A 13,378-nucleotide genomic window follows, 5' to 3' on the forward strand; every position below is an offset into this window, starting at 1 on the left:
TGTGCAGCGTCGTTCTTGCTGACGAGACGGTAACGCTAGCCACACTTAAATGTGATTATAGAGGTTATATATTGCTTAGTATAAATATCTCATTTATTTCATAGTTTTTTCCCTTAGACACTACTGTTTACAGACTGATAATCAACAAATTAAACTTATAGTAAATTTTAAATTAGATTGCAGAATTCCTGTTTCTAATACAACAAAGGTCTATTTGACATAATAATAGAGTTAGGAGGATATAAAGTTTAGAACTCATCCAACATTTTGATGTTATGTGGAAAACCAGGAGACTTTCTATAGGGGTATAAACTATGAGTTTGCTGCAATTTCAGATATATTATGATTTTCTAATTGAACATCCCATCTTTCATTGTTCTATATATGCCAGATTGATAAGGCATGGAGTTTATGGGAAGAAGAGTTCCTGTCTTTGTTGAAGCAGAGTCTGTTCATCAGAACTATGGTCTAGAATACTCTTAGGTAAGATTAATTCTATTTTCTTTCTTTCCCTCATATTGTCTTCTTCATAGGACATTTGATGGAAAAAGAGTTTGCACCAAGTACAGAGAGTATCAAATTGCAAAACTTTATCTCCAAACAGTACACTCTTGTCTATGGAATGGCTTTGTTAGTAACTAGAAGATGGGAAGTGGTACAGTCAAATGTAGTAGAAAAAGAAATTGATAACTTTTACCCTAATAATATAAGAAAACTTTAAGTTATAGGATGCATTGCTGGGTACCTGGTGTGTACCAAGTATCTTGCAGTGTGCTCTGTACACAAACATCAGCAAAGCAAAGCCACTGAATGTATCCCAAAGAACATATTTTACACTAATTTCCAGAAGTAAAATGCAACAAAGATAGCTATGAATAATCTCGTCCTCTAAATCTTTTCATCTCTTGTCCTAACTCCCATGCACATCAGGAAAAATTTTCAGTAAATAGCAAGAAAAGCCATTCATCTTTCAGGAATATTTAAAAATATATCCAAAGTATATTACTACAACATACTTTAATATTTATCCTATTAATCCAAGTGACCTTTAGCCTTAAATTATTTACACAATAAATATATCTTGAGATTCATGCATTGTGAGAAGGCATTATACCCACAGCAATATTCAATGCCTCCCACACAGAGTATTCAGCGAGTAACTTAATGGAGATTATGGTGCAAGGGGAGAGAGAGAGAGAGAGAGAGAGAGAGAGAGAGAGAGAGAGAGAGAGAGGCGGTAATGTGCCAAAATGACCATCTATGTTTAAAAATAGTTAATAACCATTGACCATAAAACTTTGCATTTCAACTTTAAAACTTTCTCATATTATCAGAATCAATACCACTTGAAATGTCATCAGTAGAAATATATGATTTCTTTTAAAAGGAACACTTTACAGTTGAAATCAGAGCTGATAATTGAACAAACTGTTAGATAATAAAATTGTTCACACCCTGCTTTTCCTCCTCTGTTACAGAGTTCTGTCTTCACTTACATTCACCATGTGAAGCCTTATTGTAGATGAAGTGTACATCTTGACTCAATTCTCAGCATTGGACATAGGAGTTGATTTGGGGAGTGAATATGTAAACATGATGTATGCCATGTCTCAGAAGAGGATTTAATCATGTGTATCTTTAGTGTCACGTCATAGGAAAACACATATCAAATAGAGGCTGCTCTTTTCGCTGAGATTTAAGAATTAGAAATGCACAGCAATGTAAGGCAGAGAGAGCTTCATACTGGAGCAGAGCCATAACTGAGCTCGAAAAACAACATAATTTGATCAAAAAATACATATTTGTAATGGTAAGCCACAGTGATTTGAAATGATGTGTTATAGTAAAACTGACCCCTTTAGTTGGATCCAGCCTAAACAACTGTATTTTTGGAACCCAAAACCTTAAAAGAAGAAGTAGAGAGGAAATAAATCTTATTCATCTTCCAAAAGGATCACCAGACCAGAAAATTGAAAATTAAAGTGAACCATGCTAATCAAAGTATTTAAATGAGATTATTAATAGAAATAATAGTTACTGAATGACTTTTCAGCTTTCTGAATTAGTTTGATTAGTAAGGCAAAGCAAGATTGTATAGGTCAGCAAGATAGTATTTGTTGTCAAGACTGATAACCTGAATTTAATCCCTGGCAATTCAATCCTATGAAAGAACAGAACTGACTCCTTTCTACTTAACTTTCAAATGTGCATAAGCATATTCTTCTTCTTTCAAATAAATAAATATATTTAATAAAATTTATAATGGCTTTCTAAGAAAGATTTAAAGATGATGGTACCAATAGACATGCTAAAATGTGTGAGGGAAAACTTAATGGGTAACAATCCTAGACAAGGTATTACCAGGCAAAGGATAATGAAAGCACAAGAAGTAGTCTTCCTCACTAAAGAACCACCTAAATGGCCAGCCCTGAAAACATTCATCTATATTTTAAGGTTTAATTATTAAATCTTAATTAAATAACTATTAAAGAAATAGTAACCATGGAAAATGAATTTGAGACAGAATGTAGAATGGGTCAGGGGGATAGATGGGAGGACATGAATGGAGGAAATGAAACAGGGAAAATGATGTCTCTATATTTTAATTTCCAAAAGAAAAAATATTGAAATATTATTATTCATATATTTAGCCTGTAGTGGAGGTCTTAAGGCAAAAAGCCTCCTGGTAAGAATGAATGCAAGAGGATGTAATCATGTTTTTAAGCAGGAAGCTTTAACACCTTTATTTATTTTTAATATTTTTTATTTTTTATTTTTTTCTCCTTTATTAATTTATTCTTGTTACATCTCAATGGTTACCCCATCCCTTGTATCCTCCCATTCTTCCCTCCCTCCCATTTTCCCCTTATTCCCCTCCCCTATGACTGTGACTGAGGGGGATTACCTCCCCCTGTATATGTTCATAGGGTATCAAGTCTCTTCTTGGTAACCTGCTGTCCTTCCTCTGCGTGCCACCAGGTCTCCCCCTCCAAGGGACATGGTCAAAGGTGAGGCACCAGAGTATTGAAAGGATCATTCTCTTTTTTTGTATAATATCCAACTGTCATAAGAAATGAAGTCTCACAATAACTACTTTAATACATTATAAGGATAGTTTTCTCAGTGATCTAGTTAAGTTTCTCTAAGATCCCTTTCTTAAAGGTACTATCAGAACCACCTGCACCACATATTTCAAACCCTTAACCAATGGGAGGTCCACACAAGCCATAACAACATCACTCCCTCTTTCAGATTGCTTAATCCAGAATCTGCCAACAAGTAAGAAGAAAACTATAGTCTAAATTACCTATCTAGAAAGCCTTTAATTCCAGCACTCAGGAGGCAGAGGCAGGCAGATTACTGTGAGTTCAACACTAGCCTGGTCTACAACGTGAGTCTAAGACGGCCAAGGCTACACAGAGAAAGCCTGTCTCAAAACAAACAAACAAACAAACAAACAAACAAACAAACAAAACCAAAAAAGTCTTGGTGCAAACTCTAGGTTGATATTACAGTAGTAATGTTTTCTTCTGTAGTCCAGATTAGTGTTAATGGCTACAACTATATCCTGATTTTAATTGAAGTGCATTTGCAGTTGCTTTGATGTAAGCACATCGTAAAAATTGAACCAGCATGCATCAGTTTGAACAGAAGTAATGTTTGATTAGGTATAGAAGTTATGAGGATTCGAATGGTTATTAATAATTACTTGAGATATGAAAAATAGGAACAATTCTGGGAAGCTCATGACAGGGGGAAGACCTATGATTCTTTGACTGGGTTGTGAAAAAGTGGAACTATTAAATTACTTAGATGTGCACATAAGGTCTTATTCATTTTAATGACTTAGCAAAAGCACACTGTGAACCCTGCCAAATACAGTCTTCATTCCCTTAGAGTGCCTTCAGTTGATTTGTGAGATATTTTGTTATATCTTTAATGATCAAATATAACTCATTCTTCAAGTGCCCTGGCTTCCTAAATTATAGTCAGAGACCTGGGCTTGCAGAATTTTGAAATTAGACAGGACCTTAGAGATCATCTTGCTCAATGATCTCATCTAATAGATGAACAAACTGAGACTTGGAAAGACTAAGCAGTAGCTTAACTTTAGATGCGTTACCAACTTTTTCACCAGAGTCTGAACAGCACTGAAAATATGTTTTATGGAAAGGCATTAGAAATAAGATTCCAGGATTTCTAGATGATGAAACTAGAGAAGCAGTTTGTGAGAATGAACCTTGAGAGTCCTGAAACTATCAATGTGAAAAATATTAAGTTTCTACTCCACAATTAATGCTAAACATATAGAAATAATGAAAAATAATGCCTGCCCTCTAGGAACACATAAGTGGGTGACAAAGATTGTAACTTTTCAAATGATGTATACATACAAGGCATGATTATAAATTGTTTATGGCTATTAACACTACTACTACTACTACTAATCTTTTTGTCAAACACCCTAATTATTCACATTTTACATACGAAGATACTGAAGCATAGAGAGGTTATGTACCTTTCTTTAAGTGTTGCATATAATAAACTTTTTTATTAGTTTGAGAGAGTTGATGTCATCAAGTACCACAACACAAATTGCTTGGAATTGCAGAATTGCATTGTCTTAGTTCTTGAGGCTAGAAGTCTAACATTAATGTGTTAGTAAGGCAAGTTTCTTCCTGGGACAGTAAAGATGAAGGTGTAATTCATACCTCTGTCTTTGTGTCGGCCCCTCTCACCTTTTTATTATCTTTGGAAATTCTTGAATTGTTAAAACATCATCTAATGTCAGCCTTCTTTTTTTTTTTTCATGGTATTCTGTCCATGTGCATCTTATGTTCAAATTTCGCTTTATTAAGCTCAAGATTTCAGAATCTCAGAGTTATATTTTTCAGTCATCTGTCTGCAATGGGCTTTCCAGTGATGCATCTGTGTTTGATTCAACACTTATTACTCTGTGAGTATCCCTTTACTCATAATTCTTTAAGTAACCCTAATGTTTAAAAAAAAAAAAAAAAAGCAAACTCATTAGTTCACCAAATTAAAAAAGTCAAGACTTAGGTCATATTGGATTAGTGTGTCATTCTATGCCATTATTCTCTTATATTAAATATTTGTGTCTGTAATGATTGTTTCTAAAAGCATTATTATTAATAACCACCGGAGATTGCTTATGGGACAATTAATCCTATAGCAAGTTCCAGATTGTGTGCACTAAGTGTTATTTCAAGAAGCTTTAAGAAATACTGGTAACCCCCACTCCAGAAGGGAGCAATTAATTCTGTCCAGTGGACAGTAGTTGTGGATTGTGGGAGGCTTCCTCAGTGAAGTCATGTCTGAGTTGACTTTTACATTGAGAACTTGAGTTCATCAGGTGGAACAAACTGCATGAGTGAGGCAGAATAGGGAGGAGATCTTGATATCCTTCACCTCTTGTCCATGATACCAGCAACAGCCTGCTAATTGGTCTCCTTGCTTCTATCCTTGTTCCCATATGGTCAATTATCCATCAGCAGCTATTGAGAATTTTTTACACAAGCAAGTCAGATCATAAATCTTCCAGCCCTTAACCCTCCAATAGCTTCTTGTCATCTTTAGAACAATCCAAACTTATCAAACTAACAAGGCCAGTTGATGAAACTCAGTCTAACATATTTTTTTCTGTTTCTCTCATCTGTCTTTTAATGAACTTCATCTTACTTTTCCTGCTTTCAGAGTATTTTCTTGAAGATTTTATATTGCATCTGCTTTCTCTCAGTCTTAAATTGTCCTTTTTTCATTTGAAATAAGTAGTCAGTTTATAATCCTTATTGTGTCACAACTTACTTATATCTTTGTGTCTTTATTTGTGTCACACAAATAAAACAATATGTTTTTCTTCTTGCCACCCCTCCCAACAACACACACTATTATGGAAATTAAACAGGAGCAAATCCTGACTTACTTAAGATTATTCCTATGTGCTGGACAGTTTTATGTCAACTTGAATCAAGACAAAGTTATTTTGAAAGAGGAGACCTCAGTCAAGTAAATGACAAAAGACTGACTTGTAGGCAAGCCCTTGGTGCATTTTTTTATAATTATTTGATGTGGGAGTGTGTTCCACTCACTTTCAGAGATGCCAGCCCTCCTGGACACCTTTGGATGGTGCTGGATACTGTAAGCAAGTGGGCTGAGCAGAACCATGGGGAGCAAGCCACACATTTTTTTTTTTGTTGTGGTGAACCCCAGCCATTAAATTATTTTTGTCAGTACTCCACAACTCTATTTTGTTACTGTTATGAATAGCAATATTATTATCTGATAACTGACCCTGTGTAAGTTCATTTGACCCCCAAGGGTGACCTATAGGTTGAGAACCATTGCTTTATGGTCTCTACAGAAACACCTACCTCCATGTTCCTGTCTTGTTTGAGCTTCTTTCCAGACTTCCCTCAGTGGTAGACTATAATGTGGAACTGTAAACTGAGATTGTTTCCTCACCAAAGTGATATTTTATCACAGCTACAGAAAACCTTACTAATGTACCCCACTATATAAATTTACTAAATAAATATAGTCAGTCAAGAACATTTTTGAGGGATTATCAGAGAAGAGAAAATAACAAAGGTTGAATAAAGTAAAGTAGTAGAGTCACAAGTATAGCCCATGTTTTCAAAGAATTTGTGTAGCAAAGAAAACAAATTGACTACCAGCTAGTGAAATCAGTTAAAATTAATAAGAGTTGTGATAACTTTTATAGTTGCATGTGAACATATACACAGACTGGCGAAAAAAATACAAATAGAATTTTTTTTGTCAAGTTGACTCAAACTTGGGTCATCTAGAAAGAGATAAACTTAATTGAGGGAATACTGCCATCATATTGGCCTGCAGGCAAATCTGTTGACATTTTCTGGATTAATGGTTAGTATAAGAAGGCACAGCCACTGTGGCAGTGCCAACTTTGGGCTGATGGAACTTACTGCTATAAGAAAGCAGGATGAACAAGCCATGAACAGCTAGCCAACAAGCAGCATTCTTCCATGGCTTCTTCAGGTCTTAGCTCTGTTTCAATGCCCTAATTAGTGTTCCTACCAGGACTTTACTGGATGATGGACTAACAGCTGTAAGATGAAATAAACCTATTCCTCCCACATTGATTTTGATTACAGTGCTTAATGAAAGCAACAGAAAGCAAACTGTGACAGAGAGAAATGTTAGAGAAGAAGAGGAAGCAGAAATAAAAATCAAACACATGATAGGAAAAATATCTTGTTGGAAATGGTAGTCTATTGGCTTATGAACTCATGAGATAATTTCACAGTATTTGAGATATGATATGGGGATATATTTTCCTTGGAGACAAAATTAAACATGGCAAGACTGAGTTAAAACAAAAACATATTTGAAACTAGAGAGAAGATATGTTGAAGGATATCACCAAAGCAGGAGATTGAACACTCTCCTGAAAAGCGGCCTTAAAGAACAAAGAACCTAATGACTATGGTAAAATTTACAACAAATATGAAACATAGGAAAGGGAATATAGTGAGTAAAATATTTTTTGAGATGTTCTGTCCACTGGATAAGAAGATCATAAATTTGTAATGGATCCAATCCAGAAACAACATACCTTGTTTCTCCAGAAGTAAAGCCAAAAGTATTTTAGATCTAATTATTGGAAAAAGTTAGAAACAAATTAAAACAATTCACAAAAGTGTATTTGAGGAGTATGATCATTTTCACCAGGCAGTGAAATAAATGGATCCAGGAAGATGCTAACAAAAGAATTTTGACATATTGTACTGGAAATAAAGAACAGAGGTCTATATCAGGCTAGGGTCAAAAGGATGGAGTGAAGACTTAAAACAAGAAACAAACAGCTGAGGAATGGATAGAATTCAAATTGTGGGAATAAGAATTAGTATGATTTTTGACGTAAGTTTTACTGTCATTTTGTTTTTAGCTTCATGATACTGTAAATATCAAATTGTGCATTGTAATTCAATGAGCCTTATTGTACATAAGATATTCTATGATGCATTTTATTTGAATTTTTTCTCCTTTATTAGTTTTTTCTTGTTACATCTCAATGGTTATTCCATCCCTTGTATCCTCCCATTCTTCCCTCCCTCCCATTTTCCCCTTATTCCCCTCCCCTATGTCTGTTCCTCAGGGGGATTACCTCCCCCTGTATATGTTCATAGGGTATCAAGTCTCTTCTTGGTAACCTGCTGTCCTTCCTCTGAGTGTCATCAGGTCTCCCTGTCCAGGGGACATGGTCAAAGGTGACAAAATTAGATTTAAGAAATGTCAAAAATCCATATTAAGTCAAAAATCCATATTCTAGTTTTGATTCTAACTCTATGATAAACACCATTGTCCAAAAGAGGTTGGAGAAGAATTACTTTACTTGATGTATATGTCCCATCCATCCCTCATTAAAGGAAGCCAATGTAGGAGCTCCAGCATGAACAGAGGCAGGAACCATGGAGAAAAGGTCCTTATTGCTTTGTTTTTCCATGCCTTGCTCAACCTGAAATTTTTCTTTTATTCTTCTCTCATGTATTACACCCCAACTGCAGTTTTTCCTCCTTATGGTCCTCTTAGTCCCTCACCCAACCTCCCTTCTACTCAAGACCCATGCTTCCTGCTTTCCCTTCAAAAAAGGGCAGGCCTGCAAGAAATAGCAACTGAATATGGCCTATCGAGTTACAATAAGACTAGACAAAAGCCTCATATCAAGGCTGGACAAGGCAACCAAGTAGGAGGTAAAAGCTTTAAAAACAATCAAAAGTCTCAGAGACACCAACCCAACTACCAGTGTTGGAAGTGCCACAAGAACACCAAGCCAGACAAACATAATATAGATGCAGAGAACCTAGTTCAGACCCACACAGAGATGTTTGTAGCTTAAGTTTCTGTGAGGCACCAGGAGCTCTGCCTTTGTGATTCTCTGTGCCATGTTCTTGTGGTGTGGTTCTTCTACCACCCTGGCTCTGTCTTTCTCATTATGGGCTACATCAATGAGGATGATTTTTTTTCCAATTCTATCAATTTTCCTGAAATTTTTTGATATTATTGTTTTTTAACTGCTTTGTAATACTCTATTGTGTAAATTTACCTAATTTTCTTTATTCATTCTTCAGTAGAGGGAAATCTAGGTAGTTTCCAGCTTCTGTCAATAATAAATAAAGCTGCAAGTATCATAATTAAACAAGTGTTCTTGTCGTAGGATGGAACAATGCTTGCTTATATGCCCAAAAGTGATATAGATGGGCCTTAAGGTAGATCTAGTCCCACTTTTCTGAGGAAGCACAATATCGATTTATATAATGGATGTACAAGTGTGCATTTCTCAGCAATGGAGGAGTGTTCCTCTTTATCTACATCCTTGTCAGAATAAGTTGTTATTTTTTTAAAGGTTTATTTATTTATTTATTGTATATACAGTGCTCTGCCTGCATGTAACCCTGTACACCAGAAGAGAGCGCTAGAGCACATTATAGATGGTTATGAGCCACCATGTGGCTGCTGGGATTTGAACACAAGACCTATGAAAGAGCAGCCAGTGCACTTAACCTCTGATCCATTTATCCACCCCTGTTACTTGTGTTTTTTATCTTAGTCATTCTGATAGATACAAGATGGAATCACAAAGTAGATTTAATTTGCATTTTCTTGATGGCTAAGATTTTTGCACATTACTTGAAGTGTTTCTATGCCATTTGAGATTCCTCTGTTGAGAAATTTTTGTTTCTAACTATACTCCACTTCTTTTTTTTTTTTTTTTACTTTTTTTTCTCCTTTATTAATTTATTCTTGTTACATCTCAATGGTTATCCCATCCCTTGTATCCTCCCATTCTTCCCTCCCTCCCATTTTCCCCTTATTCCCCTCCCCTATGACTGTTCCTCAGGGGGATTACCTCCCCCTGTATATGATCATAGGGTATCAAGTCTCTTCTTGGTAACCTGCTGTCCTTCCTCTGAGTGCCACCAGTTCTCCCCCTCCAGGGGACATGGTCAAAGGGGAGGCACCAGAGTATGTGAGAAAGTCATATCCCACTCTCCACTCTACTGTGGAGAGTGTTCTGTCCATTGGCTAGATCTGGGTAGGGGTTTAAGGTTTACTGCCTGTATTGTCCTTGGCTGGTGCCTTAGTTTGAGCGGGACCCCTGTGTCCAAATCTGCCTATCATAATGTTCTACTTGTAGGTTTCTAGGACCCTCTGGATCCTTCTACTTTGCCATTCTCCCATGCTTCTCTCATCTAGAGTCCCAATAGAATGACCTCCCCTCTGTCTCAGTTTCCTGGTAAGTGAAGGCTTTCGTGGGCCATGTCCCTTGGGCTAGTATGCAGATATAAGTGAGTATATACCATTTGAGTCTTTCTGCTTCTGGCTTAACTCACTCATTATGATCATTTCTAGTTCAATCCATTTATCCACAAATTTCAGGAATTCCTTGTTTTTAATAGCTGAATAGTATTACATAGTGTATATGTACCACAGTTTCTTTATCCATTCTTCTACTGAGGGACACTTAGGCTGTTTCCATGTTCTGGCTATTATGAATAAGGCTGCTATGAACATGGATGAGCAAATTTTCTTGTTGTGTGCTGAAGCATCTTCTGGATATATTCCAAGGAGTGGAATAGCTGGGTCTTGAGGAAGCCCTATTCCCATTTTTCTGAGATAGCACCAGATAGATTTCCAAAGTGGTTGTACTAGTTTGCATTCCCACCAGCAATGAAGGAGTGTTCCTCTCTCCCCACATACTCGCCAGCATGTGGTGTCGCTTGAATGAAGATGCAGCCAAGCAGGTGCGAGACATAAAAGAAGCATATACTCCACTTTTAAATGAATTATTTGGTTTGTTGATGTCTAGTGTGGGAACCTGGCAACTTGGCTCACCTGTTCTGTTGTCACATGCCTTTGCGGTAAAAACATTATGCCCTAGTGAGCTGACCACAACTTCCTGTTCTTTGTTTTGTACCTTTGCTAACATAGTTACAGTTCCTGTGCCCTGATCTTCCCACCTGGGGTAATTTTTCACCATGCTTCTGTGTAATTTTACACTTGTTTGGACCTGTATATAAGGGTCAGCTTTTCCTCAAATGAACAGCATTCTCTCAATGTGAATGACCCGCTGTCTTGTCATTTATTAATCCATAGCCTCTCGCTCCACCACTCAGGTCTACAGTAGCACGGGCAGTACAGTCTATTTTCTTAAGATCTTTATATATTTTTCAATTTTAGCCCTTTGTCACATGTGGAGTTAGTGAAAATGTTTTCCCATTCCCTAGACTGCTGTTTTGCCCTATTGTCCATTGCTTACAGAAGCTTTTCAGGTTCATGAAGTTCCTTTTACTGGTTAGTGTTTTTCAGGACTATGCTATCAGTTTTCTGTGCAGAAAGTTTTCCTCTATGCAAATAAATTCAAGACTACTGACTTAGATGCACCAAGATAGGAAAGATGTTCTCTTCAGGGTTGCCAAATAAAATAGCCAAAACACTATGAATGTAACACATATATAATACCTGATTGTTTCATGGTTTTCTTGCTGTAGGTAGTTTATTGTATTTATGCATAATAATATAAATTTATATGTAAAAAATAAAAGAAGAAGGCAGAAGGGAATCATAAATTACTCTATTGAATAGATCACAGCCCTTGGGAAACAAAGGAGACAAAGCTCATCTGGCCCATGAGAATCAGAGTCTAACCAATATTTAATATCACAATAAAGAGTATTAAATTTAAAAAATGAGTCAGTCCCTGCCACCTCCCCTTGGTGGAGAGGCCCGATGGCACCCAAAGAAAGAATAAGCAGGCTACCAAGATGAGATTTAATAGCTTATGACCATATAGTGGGGGAGAAGCTCCCCCTCTGTCATAGACCTAGGGGAGGGGAATAGGATGAAAGCGGGAGGGAGGAAGGAATGGGAGGATACAAGTGATGGGATAACAATTGAGTTGTAATCTGAATAAATTAATAAAATTAAAATTTATAAAAAGAAAAAAATGAGATTTTGCAGTTTTACAGACTTTATATTTTTTAAGTACTCAAATTTTAATAAAGTATCATATAGTTTTAGTAAATAACTGGTTTGTGCATGGTGTTCTTGAGGAATGCCTAAATTATCAGCAATTGCCAACCATATATGTCTGACCTTTTCCCTATGACACCCCAAACAAGCTTCTATGTATAAAGAAATGTACATCTCTTCTGTAAATTGTCTCAAATTAAATGCTTCTTCCCAATTGGCCTACTTCTTCCAAACAATGGAATGATGGTGCTTTTGAGACATGACATGATTGCACATGAACTCAAACTTTCAGCTTATCCACAACTACAACTTTTTCTCTACCCTTGCATTGATTGCAAAGAGCTTCTGAATGTTTAAAATGTGGTTTTGGTGGTGGCAATGGGGACTGGATTTTCATAAAGACAGAAATTTTTACAGTATTTGAATTTGTAAGGCTGTGGGACTTTTTAAGTTTATAACATATTTTATGTTGTGAGGCCTTTAGTAATTTGTGAATGTGAGAATGAACAAGACAGGAAAGGTTGTGACTTAGCTGTGATGCCTTTGTGTGTCAAGTTGACAAACAGTCAGTTGTGCTGGATGCTGGATAGTTATATGTCAACTTGATATAAGCTAGAGTAATCAGAGAGTAGGAAGCCTCAATTGAGAAAATTATTCTATGAGATCAGGCTGTAGGCAACCTTGATGAGTATTTTCTCAATTAGTAATTGATGGGAAAGGCCTAGCCCATTATGAATAGTGCCATCCCATGGGCTGGTTATCTTAAGTTCTATCAGGAACCAGGCTGAGTAGGACATGGAGTGCAAGGCAGTAAGCAGCATCCCTACATGTCCTCTACATCAGCTTCTGCCTCCCGGTTTTGCCCTTTTTGAATTCCTGTCCTTGATTCTTCAGTGATAAACTATGATGTGGAAGTATAAGCCAAATAAACCCTTCTTCTTCAAAAACTGACTATTTCCCAATTTTTCTTCTATCAGCTTCAGTGTGTGTTATTTTATATTCAGTTATTTGGTCCATTTGGACTTGATTTTTGTGCAATATATGAATCAATTTATATTCTCCTACAAGCTGACATCCAGTGAGACTGGCACCATTCATTAAAGATGCTTTCTTTGATAGTGTCTTTCTGATTTCTTTATCAAACATCACATATCTATTGGTGTATAGATTTATATATGGGTCTTTGATTAAATTCTATTGCTCAGTGTGTGTGTGTGTGTGTGTGTGTGTGTGTGTGTGTGTGTGTATGTGTGTTTATGTGGATATGATGTGGTTTTATTACTATAGCTCTGCTGTACAAATTGAAAGCAGAAATAGTGATTCCTCTGGGTATTCGTTTATCCTA

The sequence above is a fragment of the Acomys minous genome (assembly GCF_964271855.1).
Source record: "Acomys minous genome assembly, chromosome: 7".
Taxonomy (NCBI): Eukaryota; Metazoa; Chordata; class Mammalia; order Rodentia; family Muridae; genus Acomys; species Acomys minous.